The sequence below is a fragment of the Sceloporus undulatus genome, chromosome 1 (assembly GCF_019175285.1).
Source record: "Sceloporus undulatus isolate JIND9_A2432 ecotype Alabama chromosome 1, SceUnd_v1.1, whole genome shotgun sequence".
Classification (NCBI taxonomy): domain Eukaryota; kingdom Metazoa; phylum Chordata; class Lepidosauria; order Squamata; family Phrynosomatidae; genus Sceloporus; species Sceloporus undulatus.
This window is the reverse complement of record NC_056522.1, coordinates 355,683,520-355,700,288: the sequence shown is the minus strand read 5'-3', so window position 1 is coordinate 355,700,288 and position 16,769 is coordinate 355,683,520. Positions and strand designations below refer to the sequence as shown.

General features: G+C 40.3%; 1 long non-coding RNA gene across 1 annotated transcript in view; it reads right to left on the bottom strand.

Moving 5' to 3' along the window:
* Positions 1-16,769, bottom strand: part of LOC121919283 — an 86,944-nt gene that overhangs the window by 53,171 nt on the left and 17,004 nt on the right. The window contains exon 2 of the long non-coding RNA XR_006101429.1: positions 13,349-13,647. This is a non-coding gene — a long non-coding RNA (uncharacterized LOC121919283). The remainder of the gene's footprint in view (positions 1-13,348; positions 13,648-16,769) is intronic.

Genomic DNA, 16,769 nt, shown 5'->3' with positions numbered 1-16,769 from the left:
ATAGAATACCACCCATTGTGAAAGGTGCAATTTTTTCTCTCTTAGAAAGAGCTTAATGTCCCTCTCCATCATCTCCAAAGCAGACTTCATGGGGGAGGGGGGGACAGGGACGTGGGAGAATCTAGTAATGGATTATTCCTTCAGTGTCACCTTCTTCCACGTCCAAAATGTCCTGAAAAATCTGTCTGAAAGAAATGTTCCCTAATCTGATGATCAAATTCAATAAGTTTGGGTATATTCAGAATGGAGAGAATCATATTGGAGCTTCCTAGATAAGGTGTGTGTCTATTCTTTTAATAGTAGAAACCTTCATTCAGCACTACAATCATGGTTATATACACACAGATACAAAGACAGAAATAATTAGTGAAGTCCCTGAATCTTATTGGTTAGTCCTACAGACCCGGTAACATTTCATATAAGCAAATTAGGATATGTGTATTCAACCAATATCAGAGTTTGGCCTCTTATTAATTAAAGTTATTAATTGGGATTAATACCAATTTGGGATATATGTGTCCAACTAATATCAGAGTAACAAGCTTCATTTATATACTGCTTCATACTGAACTAACAGTGTCTAAGCGGTTTACAACTGTAAGCTAATTTGCCCCCAACAATCTGAGTATTCATTTTAGCGACCTCAGAAGGATGCAAGCCTGAGTCAAGCTTGAGCCCTTTTGCTGGTCTTGAACTCGCAACTTTGTGGTTTTGAGTGAATGGCTGCAGTACAGGCATTTAACCACCAGGGCTTCTATACAGTACAGTCTGTTAAAGTTATTAATAAGGAAAAATAAGCAAACTGGAAGAGGTCACTGCCGTTTCCTTTGGCCTGAGCCTACTAGGAAGCAGCGGCATCCCCTAGTATCATCTAGTGCAGGGGGGCATCTGGGTGGGCTTTGTGAGCAGCACGTGTGGCCTCCCTTAGTGCTACCTTGTCACAACTCACAAAAGGGTATGGTCCTAGAATAGACGCATTGAATCAATTGTTGCAAGATAAGTTAACAAGTAAGTACATTTCATTGTTTCAATTTTTCTGCTGCAACTGGCACTAACAACAAGGACCAGGTTTTCTTTTCCCCACCTTTAAATTTTTAAAGTATAATTTTTTACATCTTATTTGTTTTGGAGAAATTGTGAGATCCACAAAGGTTCTTATAAAAAAATAAACTAAATGAAATTCTTATCCTTTCTACAAAAAGCAACCAACAAAATTTAACTGTCCCCAAAATTTAGTAATTTAGTAACATAATCGCTTACTCCTCTTGGTGATGTGAGGCTTTGGAAAACAGCAAAACCTAGATCATCCTTGGCATTGGCAAATTAAAAAGAAGAAAAAGGAATAATTAAAGTATAAGGTTTATTTGAATTTATTTACCTATGCCTCTGGACCTGTGTTAATGGTAAGCTCTTCATTTCCTTAGTAAATAATGCATTTAGAAAGCTTAAATACCAAAATATCTATTATTGACCTAGTTTCCTTGTTGTAATTACACAGTAAAGAAGAATTACATGAGCAAAAATAATGTTATTAAAGTGACTTTGTTTAAAAGAGAGATAGAGGAATTATGCCCCAAGCTTAATGACTCCACTGCCATGACAATGAAAGAACCCGATTTGACAAAACCTTTACTCACATGAGTTGTTTACAGTCACATGTTAACCTCCCCTCACTTTTCACTCAAATGGGTGCCATAAGTCAAAGTTTGTTTCTATGTTAAGGCTGATCCATATGAAAAGTTACAAGAAAGAGAGAGGAAGGGTGATGCTTTGCAATAGATGAATCCAGAGTACTTTATTGTACTACTATGCTATGCCATCTAGGGGATTCTGGGAGCAATGTTCGTGTTTCCAGACCCCAGATGAATCTTCACAAGGTCACTTGCCCTTTCATGTCCTCTGAAGGTCAGACAGAAAAGCTACTTCTGATACAGCATGAAAACTTTGGTCCCTCTCTCTCTACATTAGCAAGCAAAGTTTGTCTCGTTTTTAATGCCATTTCATGGCATTTCCTCTCATTAAACTATTTCCTCTGGGAATGCTAATTTATAATATTTTAACAACCTTTTGGCTAAATCTAATGTTTGTTCTACCTAGAGTAGACCCATATAAATCAGTAAGACATAAATTAGCTGTGACCATCAAGTCTCATTCATGTAAGTGAGAGTCCTCTAGGTAGGACTGACACAAAATTTAGCACTTCATCATGTTTTCAGTTCCTGCTCTTCTATGTTGGTTATTAGTGACAATTACTTTTTGATTGACGTTTGAGAAATGTAAATTTGTTTTTGTAAGCTGCCTTGAGGGCTTTTAAATCAAAAATGGAATATTATACATAATTCCCTTGAATAAGTAAATATGACTACTGAAAGAGAAAGACAACACTTTGGTGTAGAGCGGTTGAAGGTCAATAGAATTTCTTTCTTGGGAACCATATTAGATGGTGATCTATCAAACTAATGTTGATGAACAAATAGATTCCCCTATTTCACATTTATATGGATCCCTTTGGTCTTGTTTGTTCATGAACATATTTTCATGATTGTTTTATGATATATTAAACCTGTTTTTCAGCCAAAAACAGTTACAGAAAGTATATACACAGTATTGTCTGTTCAGACTGGTTCTCCAGAGTGACTCAAGACTTCCTAGGCCTAACCACCCTAAAGGCACCATATCCCATCTTAGAAGCTAAGCATGGTCAGCCCTGGTTAGTACTTGTGTGGAGACCACCAATGAATACCAGGTGCTGTAGGCTATATTTCAGAGAGAAGAACTGGCAAAACCACCTCTGAACATTCCTTGTCTAAGTAAACCCTATGAAATTCATGGAGTCACCATAAGTCATCAGGTGTGTGAAGACACACACACGCACACATACATGTTTTTCTGTACTGGAAATTCTTTAGTTGCTAAAGCTGGGAATTGAATTTGAAACCATGCTTGTGAGGGAGATTAGTGATCTAAGGAATATTCTCAAATTATCTCATCCTTGATGACAAAGAGTGTCTTGACATGTGAAAGCAAGCTACTGAAAAAAAGTCAAACCCTATGAAGACATTTTTTTTGTTTTAAGATTTTTAAAATGAAATTTTGTGTACAAAACCATCAAGGTCTGTGTGTGTGGGGGGTGGTGGTTTGGACAAAAACGAGTTTTGTGTTAAAATGTTGTATTAAGGAGCCCTGGTGGCGCAGTGGTTAAATGCTAGTATTGCAGTCACAAGGATGTGAGTTTGGTCCCAGGGCTCCAAGGTTGACTCAGTCTTCCATCCTTTCGTAGGTTGGTAAAATGAATACCCAGCTTATTGGGGCCAATTGGTTTACAGACTGTAAATTGCTTAGAAAGTGCTGAGTTCACTGTTAAACAGTATAGAAATGTAAATGCTATTTCCACTACTTTGCATCAACATTTGTTTTGCTGCACAAAATATTTTTTCACTAAAAACACTGTATTTTGGCTACTGTTCTATTGACCTTTGTAATTCCACTGGTCTGTCCAAGGAAAACACTAAACCAAAGCTTGCTGAAATGAGAATAACCTTTTCCCTGAGAGTCAATAAACAATATAAAAAGGTTCCAAAAGCCAGGGATCTGATGGGCCTCTCCTAGAAAGAGAATAAAATCTCTTATTTGCATTTTCACAGACATAACTGCCTGGTCATATGGGAAGTGGCAATACACTTTTTGATTTTGGTGGCAATACATAAGAGAATTTTCCCCACAGTGGAATAAAAGTGAGGAAGCAGGTTTTAATTAATTTATTTATTTTGACATCTGCATTCCAACTTGGAAAGGGCCTAAGGAGACTTGCTCCAGGAGTGAAGCAAGTGAGCTAACATATCCTTAAACATTTCACAGATGAAAACCAGTCCACACGTGGCCAAACCATAATATGTGGTCAATATGGCAAAAGTTATAAATGAAGAAGAGCACACAAGCCAGAAATGGCTGTTACAGTTTGCTTTTGCTGAGCTTAGTGGAAATTGCAAGATTCTGATGCTCCTTTCCTTCCTCCTGAGTTTTGAGTAAAACTACTTTTATACTTTGAATTCAATTTACAGTAATTGAAGGAAGCTGAAGACAAAGCAAAAAAATAGGAAAAGAAACATGAAACTGAGACATTTTAAAAATAGCTTAAAAAGTAGAATGGTAGAGAATTAATAGGGACAGTTATAGGATAGGGCTAAGGCCCTGGAGTGGGGGGCAAAGAAAAGTAGGCAGAAACAGCAATAGAATCATAGAATCGCAGAATCGTAGAGTTGGAAGAGACCACTAGGGCCATCCAGTCCAACCCCCTGCCATGCAGGAAATCCAAATCAAAGCATCCCTGACAGATGGCCATCAAGCCTCTGTTTAAAGACCTCCAAGGAAGGAGACTCTATCACCCTCCGAGGGAGTGCATTCCACTGTCAAACAGCCCTTACTGTCAGGAAGTTCCTCCTAATGTTGAGGTGGAATCTCTTTTCCTGTAGCTTGCATCCATTGTTCCGGGTTCTGTTCTCTGGAGCAGAAGAAAACAAGCTTGTTCCCTCCTCAATATGACATCCCTTCAAATATTTAAACAGGGCTATCATATCACCTCTTAACCTTCTTTTCTCCAGGCTAAACATCCCCAGCTCCCTAAGTCGTTCCTCATAGGGCATGGTTTCCAGACCCTTCACCATTTTTGTCGCCCTCCTTTGGACATGCTCCAGTTTTTCAATGTCCTTTCTGAATTGTGGCGCCCAGAACTGGACACAATATTCCAGGTGGGGCCTGACCAAAGCAGAATAGAGTGGCACTATTACTTCTCTTGATCTAGACACTATACTTTTATTGATGCAGCCTAAAATTGCATTGGCCTTTTTAGCTGCCGCATCACACTGTTCACTCATGTTCAACTTGTGGTCTGCTTGGGCTCCTAGATCCCTTTCACACGTAGTTTCATTCAGCCAGGTGTCCCCAATCCTATATCTGTGCATTTTATTTTTCTGCCCTAAGTTATAATAATTCTTATCAGTTTGGACACCTGTTCTACAAAGCAATGCTCAATTCTATGCATGTCTGATAAGATATAAGATGTAGTGCAAAAGCTTTCAGCATGCAAACTACAACTCAGTTCAATATGACAGCTTCCCAAGTTGCAAAGCAAAGTGAACGTCCGTGCACCACCTTTGCAGGTTTTAAACAGCCTTGTTATTTCCAGTGACCAATCAGAGATAACAGCAAAATAAGCTAGAAGACAGATAGGGAACATCCAAAAACTATTCAGTTCATGAGTTATAGGTTCACCACTCTTGCTATATAAGAGGCATCTTGAGGCAACCAATCTGGAGTCCTTTCTGGCTGGCTGCTCTGCTGTGACTTCCATGTCAACTCTGTCTCTCTTTTTTGATGCTGATATTCCTTTTACAGTAAATTTATGTGAACCTATACTTTGAGAAGGACTTTGATAATCTCCTTTCTTCCAACATCAAGAGGCTATTGTCTTTCTTTACTCAGCCACCCTAAAGAAGATTAAAAGAGTGGCAGAAGGTGGCTCAGATATCAGTGAAACAATCAATCTCCTCCAGGTTCTAGTCTGAATTGTTCTAAAGTACTGAATCTGTTTCAAAGATGGGATTTAGCATGTTGAAGAGCTGAATATCTGGATTAAAACCCTGAGTAGATTCACTACATCACTACTGACATGGAAGCCACTAGCAGCCAATGTACTTCAAGGTGTATGGCAAAAATAACCAATCAGTTTTCCACGCGGAACTCTCAAGAACATCTATCCAGAGATGAAGGTCTACTATTGCTCCTCTTTTCATCTGGGAAGGAGCTCCTGTCCTAAATGCATGCTACAGGAAACATAGGGACTGTGCACACTGCTGCAAAAGGGCACCCTGAGGGTGGAGTTGGGGTGTGGCGTCCATATGACACATGCCCGAGCTCCACCCCCAGGGTGGCATTACACCACGCACCGCACCGCACCACACAGCGTGCAGCGTCACGTCGCTTCTCTGGTGCTGCGTCCAGAGTGCAGTAAAGCTGCAGCGCTGTGGTAATTGTGTCCTTTGCAGGACGCAAAAAGTAGCCACTTTTTGCAAAGGCCAGATTGGGGGCGCGGCATGCACCCCATAGAATTCTGTGTTATTGTTGATGTTCGGAGATGCAGCCAACAATCAATTCTATCCTTCCCATTTGGCTTCAGGGGCAGATGGAGGCTTCTATATCAGTGGAGTAATACCTTAAAAGTCTAGAATAAAACTCAGAACATATAACCACCACCACCCATTGGCATGGATGCCCCCAGCCACCCTGGTGGCCCCTGTTCAAGTATTTCTGAGAGCACACTGAATCTTATCAGAATCTAACTTGTAAGAGGATTCGTTCTACTACTGCAGTAGTGGGCAGCTTGCCACCCAGTAGCTGCATGTCCCCCTTGATATAGTATCACATGGCTTCCTTTAAGAAGACCTCTGCTGCATTCAGTTCAACCTTTGTTCCTTTCCTGGCATCATGTCGGATAGTGTGTGTGTGTGTGTGTGTGTGTGTGAGAGAGAGAGAGAGAGAGAGAGAGAGAGAGAGAGAGACTGCCCTGGCTTAGGTCCACCTACAACTTGTGGCCCCCTGGCAGATAGCTCCAAAGAAAATACTGCCTTCAAAGTGGGGGAGGTGTTCTTCCTTGTTCTATTAGTAAAAGTAATGGCAAATGAGTCAGAAAACATTTAAAACCAGTTTTCTATTTCTGCATGCCAAACTGAAACCCCCTCAGAATCTAGGAGTGAAAATAAAGTAGAAAAACAGTAACTCAGAATGCAGTTTCTTGGGATTGCGCCAGGGAATATGACTATTTTCTATTCTTTGACTCTTAAAAAGAGGACATGTTCAGGAAAAGCAGGACATGTGGCAACGCTAGTGTGCACTTAGAAATGTTTATTCATTTTTTTCTTTTTGTGGAGATGTTTTGAGCAACATTTTGAGGGGAGTTTTTCACATTTTTGGCTGTTTTTTTAAAAAAATAGATTTTTTCCTAACATAGCACAAAAGAAGAATGTATCCTGTAAGAGTAACTATTTTTTCTTGAAAAAGTAATTACTTTTCGCTTAATAGTAAGTTCCATATCAAAATAGTTTTCAAAAGTCACTTCCTAAACTCTATTTCAACTCAGGAGTTTAAAACAGTTTATGAATTGTAACTTAACAGCCATTGCTCTCCTTACAGTCTGTGTCCAAATTCTACATTCTAAAAAATTGTTAGTAATTTTGTCATGACAAGGTGGGCTCAAAATCTGGGTCATACAATTGATCTAATACAATGGAAGACATCTTGGGGTGGGGGGGGGGGAGACTCAGATATACCATGTGTCAGGATTTGAAAGAAGACTTCTATAACATCTATTTCAGATGGTATCTAATGCCTAAAAAATTATGTAAAATGTATGGCAACCAATCAAATAAATGTTGGAAATGTGTAAAAGAAATAGGTACAATTTACCACATGTAGTGGATATATTAAAAGGTAATAAAATTCTTGATCCAAGTTCATTGTATAATGAACCAGATACTACAAGAAAAAATATAGTTTAAACCAAAATATTTTTCTTTACTGAATATGTTAGACAACAAATTAGAAAAAATTAATTAAAAATATGGTACAATACTATTTTATATGATCTCTGCCACTAGAATTGTTGTAGCAAAAGAGTGGAAACTAGAAAAAAAACACCATCAGTAGAAGACTAGCTGGTTAAATTATTGGATATAGTTGAAATGGACAAATTAACATGATCCTTACAAAATAAATCCATGGATAATTACAAAGAAGATTGGATAAAAGTATTTAAATACTTGTCCAAAGAGTGGGGAGAAATTGCTTTGACTTCTACAGAATCTTTGATCCCCATTAGCACTGTGCCAAAATTTCCTCCAAGCTGCAGGCACATTTCCTAGCTGCAAAAAGTGTGCGGCCTCTTCCAACTTTATGATTCTATGAATCTATGATTTTAGGTAAGTGTATCGATATATACTGGGGTATACATAAGTGGGATATTTTGTTAATTATACTAACAGAGATGGTTTATATGAACATGTAGCAACAATGAAGATAAAACGAAGGGGAACATTATTTGCTAAATGACATTGGGTGTTGTAAAGGTGGAGGTAATGAATGTTCTGTGTGTGTGTGTGTGTGTGTGTGTGTGTGTGTGTGTGGTTTGTATGAAGATATCAAATAGATGCAAAGGTTTGTAACATAAATATATGTTAAGGTGAAGGGGTAGGGATGTGGAATGATATGTTACGGTATATTATATCATATTTTAATATAATTACAGTATATTAAATTATAATTATGGGTCAGCGTAAGAGGGGCACTCCAAAGAAGAGATACAAGGACTCCCTGAAACAACATCTCAGGCTCAGCCCAATTGATCACTAACAATGGTCCACCCTGGCCTCGCATCGGGAGGCATGGAGACGCACTATCCATGATGCTGCAGCCTTTTTTGAAAGCTCACGCTGAACAAGTCTTGAAGAGAAACGACAACGCAGAAAGAACCACAACCCGGAAACATCACCCAAGGAGACTTTCTGCTGTGCTTTCTGCAATCGGACTTGTTTATCTCGGATTGGCCTTTTTAGTCCTCAACGCGCTTGCAGACCCTGAGTCTGCAAGATCTGACCAGGACTGTTGATAATGGTGTCTCATTCATAAAGTCACCATAAACCAAGAGTGACCTGATAACAGTTAACAGCAATGATAGCAAATTTTGAAGGAACGATGGAATAATCAAACTGCCCACCTATTTACTTTTAAAAGACTGATCTCTTCTTTGATTGGGTCAGCCAACCCACTTTGTTAGATTATGAGCAACAGAATCTTCCAGCTAGTGTAGCTTCAAGTCAGGCCAGTGGTTGCAGGATTGTGGTAGATATAGTCCCCCTCCCCCAAATCACTTTTCCCCAGCTTTTGGATGAAAGGATTATCAAAATGACAAAGAGACTAAATAAAGTAGATGACACCTTTTCCTGCTATTAACAAGTCTTATGTAGACAAATGAGTCATAGATGCACCTTTTCTGCCTTCTGCAATAGGATGAAAGTAACATCTGGTCCAAATTACTTCCTCTATTTGTTGTTAACTGCCCTTGAGTCAGCCCTTTGTGACCCTGTGCATGACACATCTCCAAGACCCCCTATCCTCCACTGCTTTGCTTAGGTCCTTTAAATTCAGGACCATGAGCTCCCTCATTTCAGTCTATCAATCTGGTGTGCTGTCTTTCTCTCTTCCTACTGCCTTTTACCATCCCTAGCAATGGCCCAGGACAGACCGCCAAGAAACGGCGGCCCACCGGTGGCCTAGTTTCCTCCTCTGAGACAGCATGCCCCCAAACGGCATGCCATCACTGTGGAGGAAAAAGAACCTGGAAACACCAAGTTTTTTCCAGCACCGCAATGATGTTGTGAGTGCCCCAATGACACACTCGCGATGTAAGCACCGCGCAGCAATGTGCAGATGCCACATGGCACTTATGTAACAATGATGGTGCACGTGTACACAGGGCACCGCCATTGTTATGCCACCGCACCATGGTAGGGTTAGGGACCGTGCAGTTGCCGCGCAGTCCCTAACCCTAGAATTGGCACCAGTACAGTGCAAAAGGCTGGTGTGTACCGCACCATTATTGTGTTTTCTAAAGAGTCGTACCTTCTCATGATGTGGCCAAATTATAACAGCCTCAGTTTCATCATCTTGGCCTCCAGGGAGAATTCAGGCTTAATCTGTTCATGGACCCATTTGTTTGTCTTTTGGGCTGTTCATAGAATCCTCAGCATTCTTCCCCAACACTACATATCAAATGAATTAATTTTCTTCCTATCAGCTTTCTTCACTGTCCAGCTCTCAGATCCATACATGCAGACTGGAAATATAATGGCTTGGACAATTCTAACTTTAGCTCTCAGTTGTACTGTATATCTTTATTCTTTAGAATCTTGTCTAGTTCTTTCATGACTGCCCTTCCCATTCCTAGTCTTCTTCTTATTTCTTGACTGCAGTCTCCATTCTGACCAATGTTTGATCCAAGGTACAGGAAATGTTTAACTATTTTGATTTCTATATTGTTTAGGTTGAATTTATGTAGATCCTCCGTGGTTATTATTTTTGTTTTCTTTATGTTAACAGTAAGTCTCGTTTTGCATTTCCGTCCTTGAACTTTCTTAGTTGTTGTTTCAAGTTTGAAGTTTTCTGCTAGTAGAATGGTGTCATCCACATATTTTAGATTGCTCATGTGCCTTCCTCCTATCTCCACTCCTCCTCCCTCTGAGTCTAGGCCTGCTCTTCATATGATATTTTCTGCATACAAGTTGAATAGGTAGGGAGATTGAATGCATTCTTGCTTGACTCCTTTGCCAATAACTAAAAACAGCCTCATCTGTTATTGCAAATGATTATTCTTTTCAGGGATTGGCAATTATATTAGGAATCTCCTGCCTCAGTTCAGGGCAAAGGGATGGTTCACACATGTACAGTATATTGATCTCTTGATAATGCCAACCTTACGTGGTGACTTGCATATAGCAATGCTCAAGGAGTTAATTTAGACTGCATGTGTTAAGCTCACCAATTTGATATTCACTTCCCAAATGAATGCATAGATTGGAACACATTTATCCTTCAGCTTACACAGTTATTTGAATTTGGCAGTATGGTTCTTGCCTCATAAAGCCACCAAAATGCCTACAAAACTGCTCATTTTAGGATAAAATTATTTTAAAGGAGCATGTTAAACTAAGTATTTAAATATAGATTTTCCTCTGTGTGTGAGTGAGTATATGCTTAATTTTTTTATACAAAAAAAAAATCAGTTGGTGCAGAAACAGAATGGAATAGACCTACAAAGAAGTGTATGCAAAACTGTCATAGATCAGAAAAAGGGTGATCTGAATGTGTGAATGTGTCATCTCAGATGAAGCTCTAGTGACTGAACTTTGCTATCACCCCAAAGACACTGTTTTCTGGTGGAGTCAATTTAGTGGTGAATCATCAACAATGAGTAATCCAAGGCTGTAGATGTATGTGTACGCTGTATTCCCCTTGCCCCAGTTACATATTTTGCCATGCCTCCTTGGATTTTCAGTTTAGTTGTTCTCTGTGTTTATTTTACTTCTTCAAGCTTTTGCCTCTGCTTCAATGAGGCTGCCTTATACCTGGCCAGATTATTTGTACATCTGCTCCAGTTTTCTCTACGCTGGCAACTCCTCAGGGTCTCTGGAAGATTTTTTTTCCACCACCAACACCTTTCTGCTTCGAACTAGAGTTGCTGGGTATTGAATCTGGGACCTTCTGCATGCAAAGCACACACTCTACCTTTTGAGTTACATCTCACCAAGTCTATTTTGTTCGACTTGTCCTTATCACCTGCTTTTAACCCTTTGCTCCAGACTCCCTCTGCATTTCTTGTTATACTTCTCTGGTTCATCTTTTCTACCAGCGTGTTCTACAACTTTCAGCTCTTTGTTCCAGTCTGGGACTGCCCCATGTCATTTGGTTCACTAATTCACTTGTTTCTTTTGAACAGTTCCAGATTCAGGTTTCTTTAGCTGCCACTCAATCCACATACTCCCTTAGTCTTTACAAAAAACTCACACCTTTATTCTGATCATATTACTCATGCAATGATTTTCAGGACAAGAGTTTTTAGTTTCGTCTTTCTCCCTTGTGCTTGTACCATGAGCTCTCTGAGTATAACATCAAAATGTAACATCACTTTGCATTCTTTGAACTATTGTCAGTATGCACTTAGAAAGAAATACCTGTCAAACTATTTGTGTTCGGGAAGACAGTGAAATGATATACAAATATGAAATGAGCATTTCTTATGCTATGGACAGTCAAGACAGAGGTAGCGGAGCCAGGGCTCACAGTATTAAAACCCACAGACTCTTTTATTAGCATGGTTTATGACATCATGTGCCATCCCTCTCCAAATCCAGATTCCTCTGTTTTCTCTGTAGGGTACAGTCCCTACAGTGGCTGGAAGGGAAATGATTTCCCCCCAACAACGATGGGTTGTTCTAAACTATTCCTACTGTAATACAAAGTATTTCAGGGTGTCTTACATTTGAATAACCAAGACCCATTAACTGTACAAAAGACCAGCATGCTAAAGAAATTGTCACAATGAAGGCCCTCACTTCAAAATGTATTACTACACTACTGTAACTCACATTTCATGTAATATTCCAACTCTGCTTTTGTCTTAACCATCCAACCATTCAAAAGATCTTTTGATATTAAAAAAAACATCTAATAGTATAATGGTTTCTTGTGCAGGTATCTCTCATGGTGTACGATACAGTTCTTTATCCAAAGGAAACATACAGATAAGTCTAAACCATGTATACTTGTTTTGAGTAGGGTTTATTTCTTGGTAAATTTGCTTAGTATTTAGTGCATAGGAGAGAAAATCCCAGTGTATCTCAAATCTTATAAAAAGACAAGACCTGTCTTTGGAACAGGCTGCTGTGTCTAGTTGCTACTACAATGTTGCTTTTAAAAAATTATTTTAAGGATGGTTCATAGTTTTGTTCTCTTTCCTTTTTCTCTGCATGCACCCATATTTAAGCCTATGATCCTGTGGGGAAGAGTACTGCACTTAAACAAAGTTCACAATGCACTTTGCAGTGATTTCCACCACAGGGGAGATACCACAAAGTACTGCCGCAGTTGTGGAAACTGCTGCAAATGTGAATCTGTGTAACTGATGGCTCAAAAAATTCTTTGGCCATGGAATCATAGACACATTTAGATCTGAAGATAATTGTAGAGATAATGACTGTAGAAAAAAAATCTGCCTCATTCTTATGAAGTGTTTCCTTCCCAAACTTTCTTTATATACTCAGTGTCAGTGGAATTCAAGTCTGCAACAAAAAGCTGGAGAAGAGTATTATCTATCTATCTTGCCCGTGCAAGAATAGAAAAGTATTTTTTTAAAAAGGAAAAGGAAAGAAAACACTTTTCAGAATCCACATAAGCCTGACATTAGATTGGAACAAGCCTCTTGTCGGGGTAATCCTATGCATATTCACTCAGAAGTCTGGTTGAAATCATTGGGACTTGACCCACACACAAGTAAGCAAGGACTGAATCCCTAATTATAAATCACTTTTCAAAACTGACTAAAAAGCAAACCCCACTATTTTTAAATTAAAAAATTAGTATAAGAAACATTTAAGTGATTATTGGCAAAGATTGTGAAGATTGAACTAAAAGGGAAAATGAATGAAGATAATTGTTTCACATGCTTTTGTATTTGAAAAGGGGGGAAAAAACCACAGTGTATTACCAAGAGCATTCTGTGCAAGGAGAGAAACAGTCTTACCATGCAGTGCATCAGGAGGAGAAAATCACTAAGCATGCTGCAGAGATTAAGCTCAGCGTGGCATCATCCAGGTTCCCTTTGGAATGCATGAAGAAAATTGTCCAACTCATCCTTCCCTGCCAAGTGGTTAAGTTTTCTCTCGGCTTGAATTTTTCACCAGGAATCAGAGCCTGAAAGTGCATTGTACTTTCTTCATTGGGAGGGGGGCCTTCCTCCACTTAAGTTTCAGCTCCGTAATGCCATTTCTGATCAGCTCGGAGAAGTTCTTCATCCCCAGATCTGTGCTGTCATCGGAAAGACTCCAAAGGGAAAGGGGAGAAGAGAGAGGTAGCAAGAGGGAGAAAAAGAGAAAAGAAATGGCTTAGGAAAGCTCTGAAATGACCATCTAAAAAAAGGGAAGATCTGTCCCATACTCTTGCAATTTTAAAAATACCAATTTTATATGCAAAGAGAAAATTGTTTTGCATTGAAGAAACTTTCACAATTTCTATTCAATATCTGTTTTGTAAGTACAGCTTGATTTTTACATCTTGACAGAAGATGGGGGCAAAGCGGAAGCAAGAAACTCCATCTGGTTTCCTTTCCTAATCTAGAGGAGAAATTCCTTTCTCTGCTTGGGAAAGCAGTTGAGATGAGAAAGGCAACACAGTTATTTGACAAAATCCTTTTGTGTGTGTGTGTGGGTGGGAGGGTATGAATACAAAAAGGAAATGCCCTCAAGAACTTTCTGTGGTCCAGAAGAAGGGATGGAGAGATGAAGGCAGGCAGGGGAAGGAGTTGCCAGGGTATGTGGCATCGCTAAGTTGCCCTACCATCTCACTGTTTGGGGTTTCCCTTGCTCTTTCTGCAGAGTATATTAATTGATTCTGGTTGCTGAGCAACTAACTCTGGGGAGCCACATGGATGCTTTCTCTGCCACACTGGGAACAGCACTGAAGAGAAGTGGAACTGGAGAAAGAAGGAGAGCTCCTGCCTTCCCTCTGTTGCTGTGTGCCTTCAAGTTGTTTCTGACTTATGGTGACCCTAAGGCAAACTTATCATGGGATTTCTTGGTATGGTTTGTTCAGAGACGATTTGGCATTGCCTTCCCCTGAGGCTGAGAGCATGTGATTTGCCCATGGTCACCCAGTGGGTTTCATGGATGAGCGGGGAATCAGACCCTGATCTTCAGCATTGCAGTCTAACATTCAAACCACTATGACACACTGGCTCTCTACTTTCTCTCTACTGCCCTTTTCTGCACATTCATTTCAAACAGCTTCATTTATATACTGCTTCATACTGAACTAACAGTGTCTAAGCAGTTTAAAACTGTAAGCTAATTGCCCCCAACAACCTGGGTACTCATTTTAGCAACCTCAGAAGGATGCAAGCCTGAGTCAAGCTTGAGCCCTTTTTAGTGAGTGGCTGCAGTACAGACATTTAACCACTGCGCCACCAGGGCTCCCACAATCCATTCTCAGCTGTCCTGAAAGCTTTCTTGGCGGTGCAGAAAGCACCTTTCTTTCTTTCTTTCTTTCTTTGTTTGCTTCTTTCTTTCTCTCCCAATCACTCTCTCCAGCTATCCAGGGGTGGCAAGAGAATTCAATATCAGTGTTGCAAGGAACCTGTTCCGGGTATCTTTCCAAACCTCAGGAGCTGGACAAAACCCCAAAGGTCCCAAGCTCATCATTATAATGGGTATGTGGGGTGTGTCTCAGGAGAGCTACATTTCCATATTGCAAAGACTCAGTGGCGTTTCCTAGCAGGAGAATGCTGGCAGAGATAAACACTCTGTTAACTCTTGTTCACTACAGCTTATGTGGATCATCATAAAAGATATTCCACTTACTATTATATTGTTATTGCCTGGTAGACAGAGGTGCTTATGGGATTTTGTACCCTTTCTATAGTTTTTTGCAGATTGCACCTAAATAAAAATTTAGATTCATGAGTACAGCTTTAGAAAGTATTATTATTATTTAAACAGAAACTTCATCTCCCCATAGCGGGGAAGACTTTGACCAGATGAACTGAGTTTCTGCTGAATGTGTTGCCAGGAACTAATGGCTGATGGTTCCCAGTCTCCACACACCACATTCCAAAACTCCCTCCGCCATTCATATGGTCATTCACCAATCCTGGCCTTAGGTAACATCCTCCTTCCTGCCTTTGTCCCTCAAGGACCATAGTTAGAATCATAGAATCAAAGCACTGGAAGAGACCCCAAGGGCCGTCCAGTTCAACTCCCTGCCATGCAGAAATACACAATCAAAGTACTCCTGACAGATGAGCATCCAGCCTTTGTTTAAAAGCCTCCAAAGAAAGAGACCCCACCACATATAGAGGCAGTGCATTCCACTGTTGAACACTGTCAGGAAGTTCCTCCTAAAGTTGAAGTGGAATCTCTTTTACTGTAGTTTGAAATTTAATTTGTAACCTCATCACCATATACTGTATGTTTTACATTTATATGGCTATTCATACAGTTTGATTATAAAAGTCCTTCCATGCTTCACTGCATATATCTGAGAAAGTAGACCTTGTCTACAAAAGCTTATGCTACAAATTCTTTTGCACAGTTAGTCTCAAAGATCCCTTTGCATAATAATGAGTAATGGGTAATTCAAGTTTGTTGTTTTCCTTTCTGACGGTTGTTCATCTTTAAACTGGGTTTAGGCCAGAGAGCAGTGCCAACAGGGAATACCTGTGCACAGAGGAATGTCTACCAAATGCCGTTCAAACCTAGGACTGCTCTCTGTAGAGTAGAACATATGGCCACCCTAGTTGAGAAAAGGAAATATCTTGAGCCCTTATCAGATGAGTGTGGAACTGGGGGTCTTCAGCACTGGGCGGTTCGAATTCACGTTATTTCGCACAATACCATCATACCTGGGAGTCCCTCCGCATTGGCATGATTCAAATTGGCCAATCTGCATTCGCGCGAAGTGCATTCAGTGCAGAATGTTTTGTCACACCGGTGCTCAACATGAGGATTGGCCGATTCGTATTGGCCCCCTCGCACATGCTCAGTGGTGCCCTGCATGGGTTGCGACCTTAAACGCTTCCGGGGTGAAAGGGGAGGTCCCGTCATGACAGCCCGGTAAACAGCTGGAGAGCCAGCTCATGCACATTAACAATCGCGATACAACGTGCCCATTACTGTTTCCTCTCTACATTCCTGCTTGGTTTTAATGTTACCATGACCTTCCCTTGCAACAAATTAGCAATGCCCGGGTCTACGTGTGTGTGTGTGTGTGTGAGTGTGTGAGTATGTATTCTGGGGGGGGGGGAGGAGCAGTTCCAGCGGCTGTCAAAGAGGCGGACGGCCATCTAAGTAAATGGGGATGCTTTGATTAGGCCCCACTCATACTGGGGTAAAAGACATGGAGGGAACTGGGATGATCCGGATGCCCCTCCCCCGAATCGCTCCGTTAGCAAG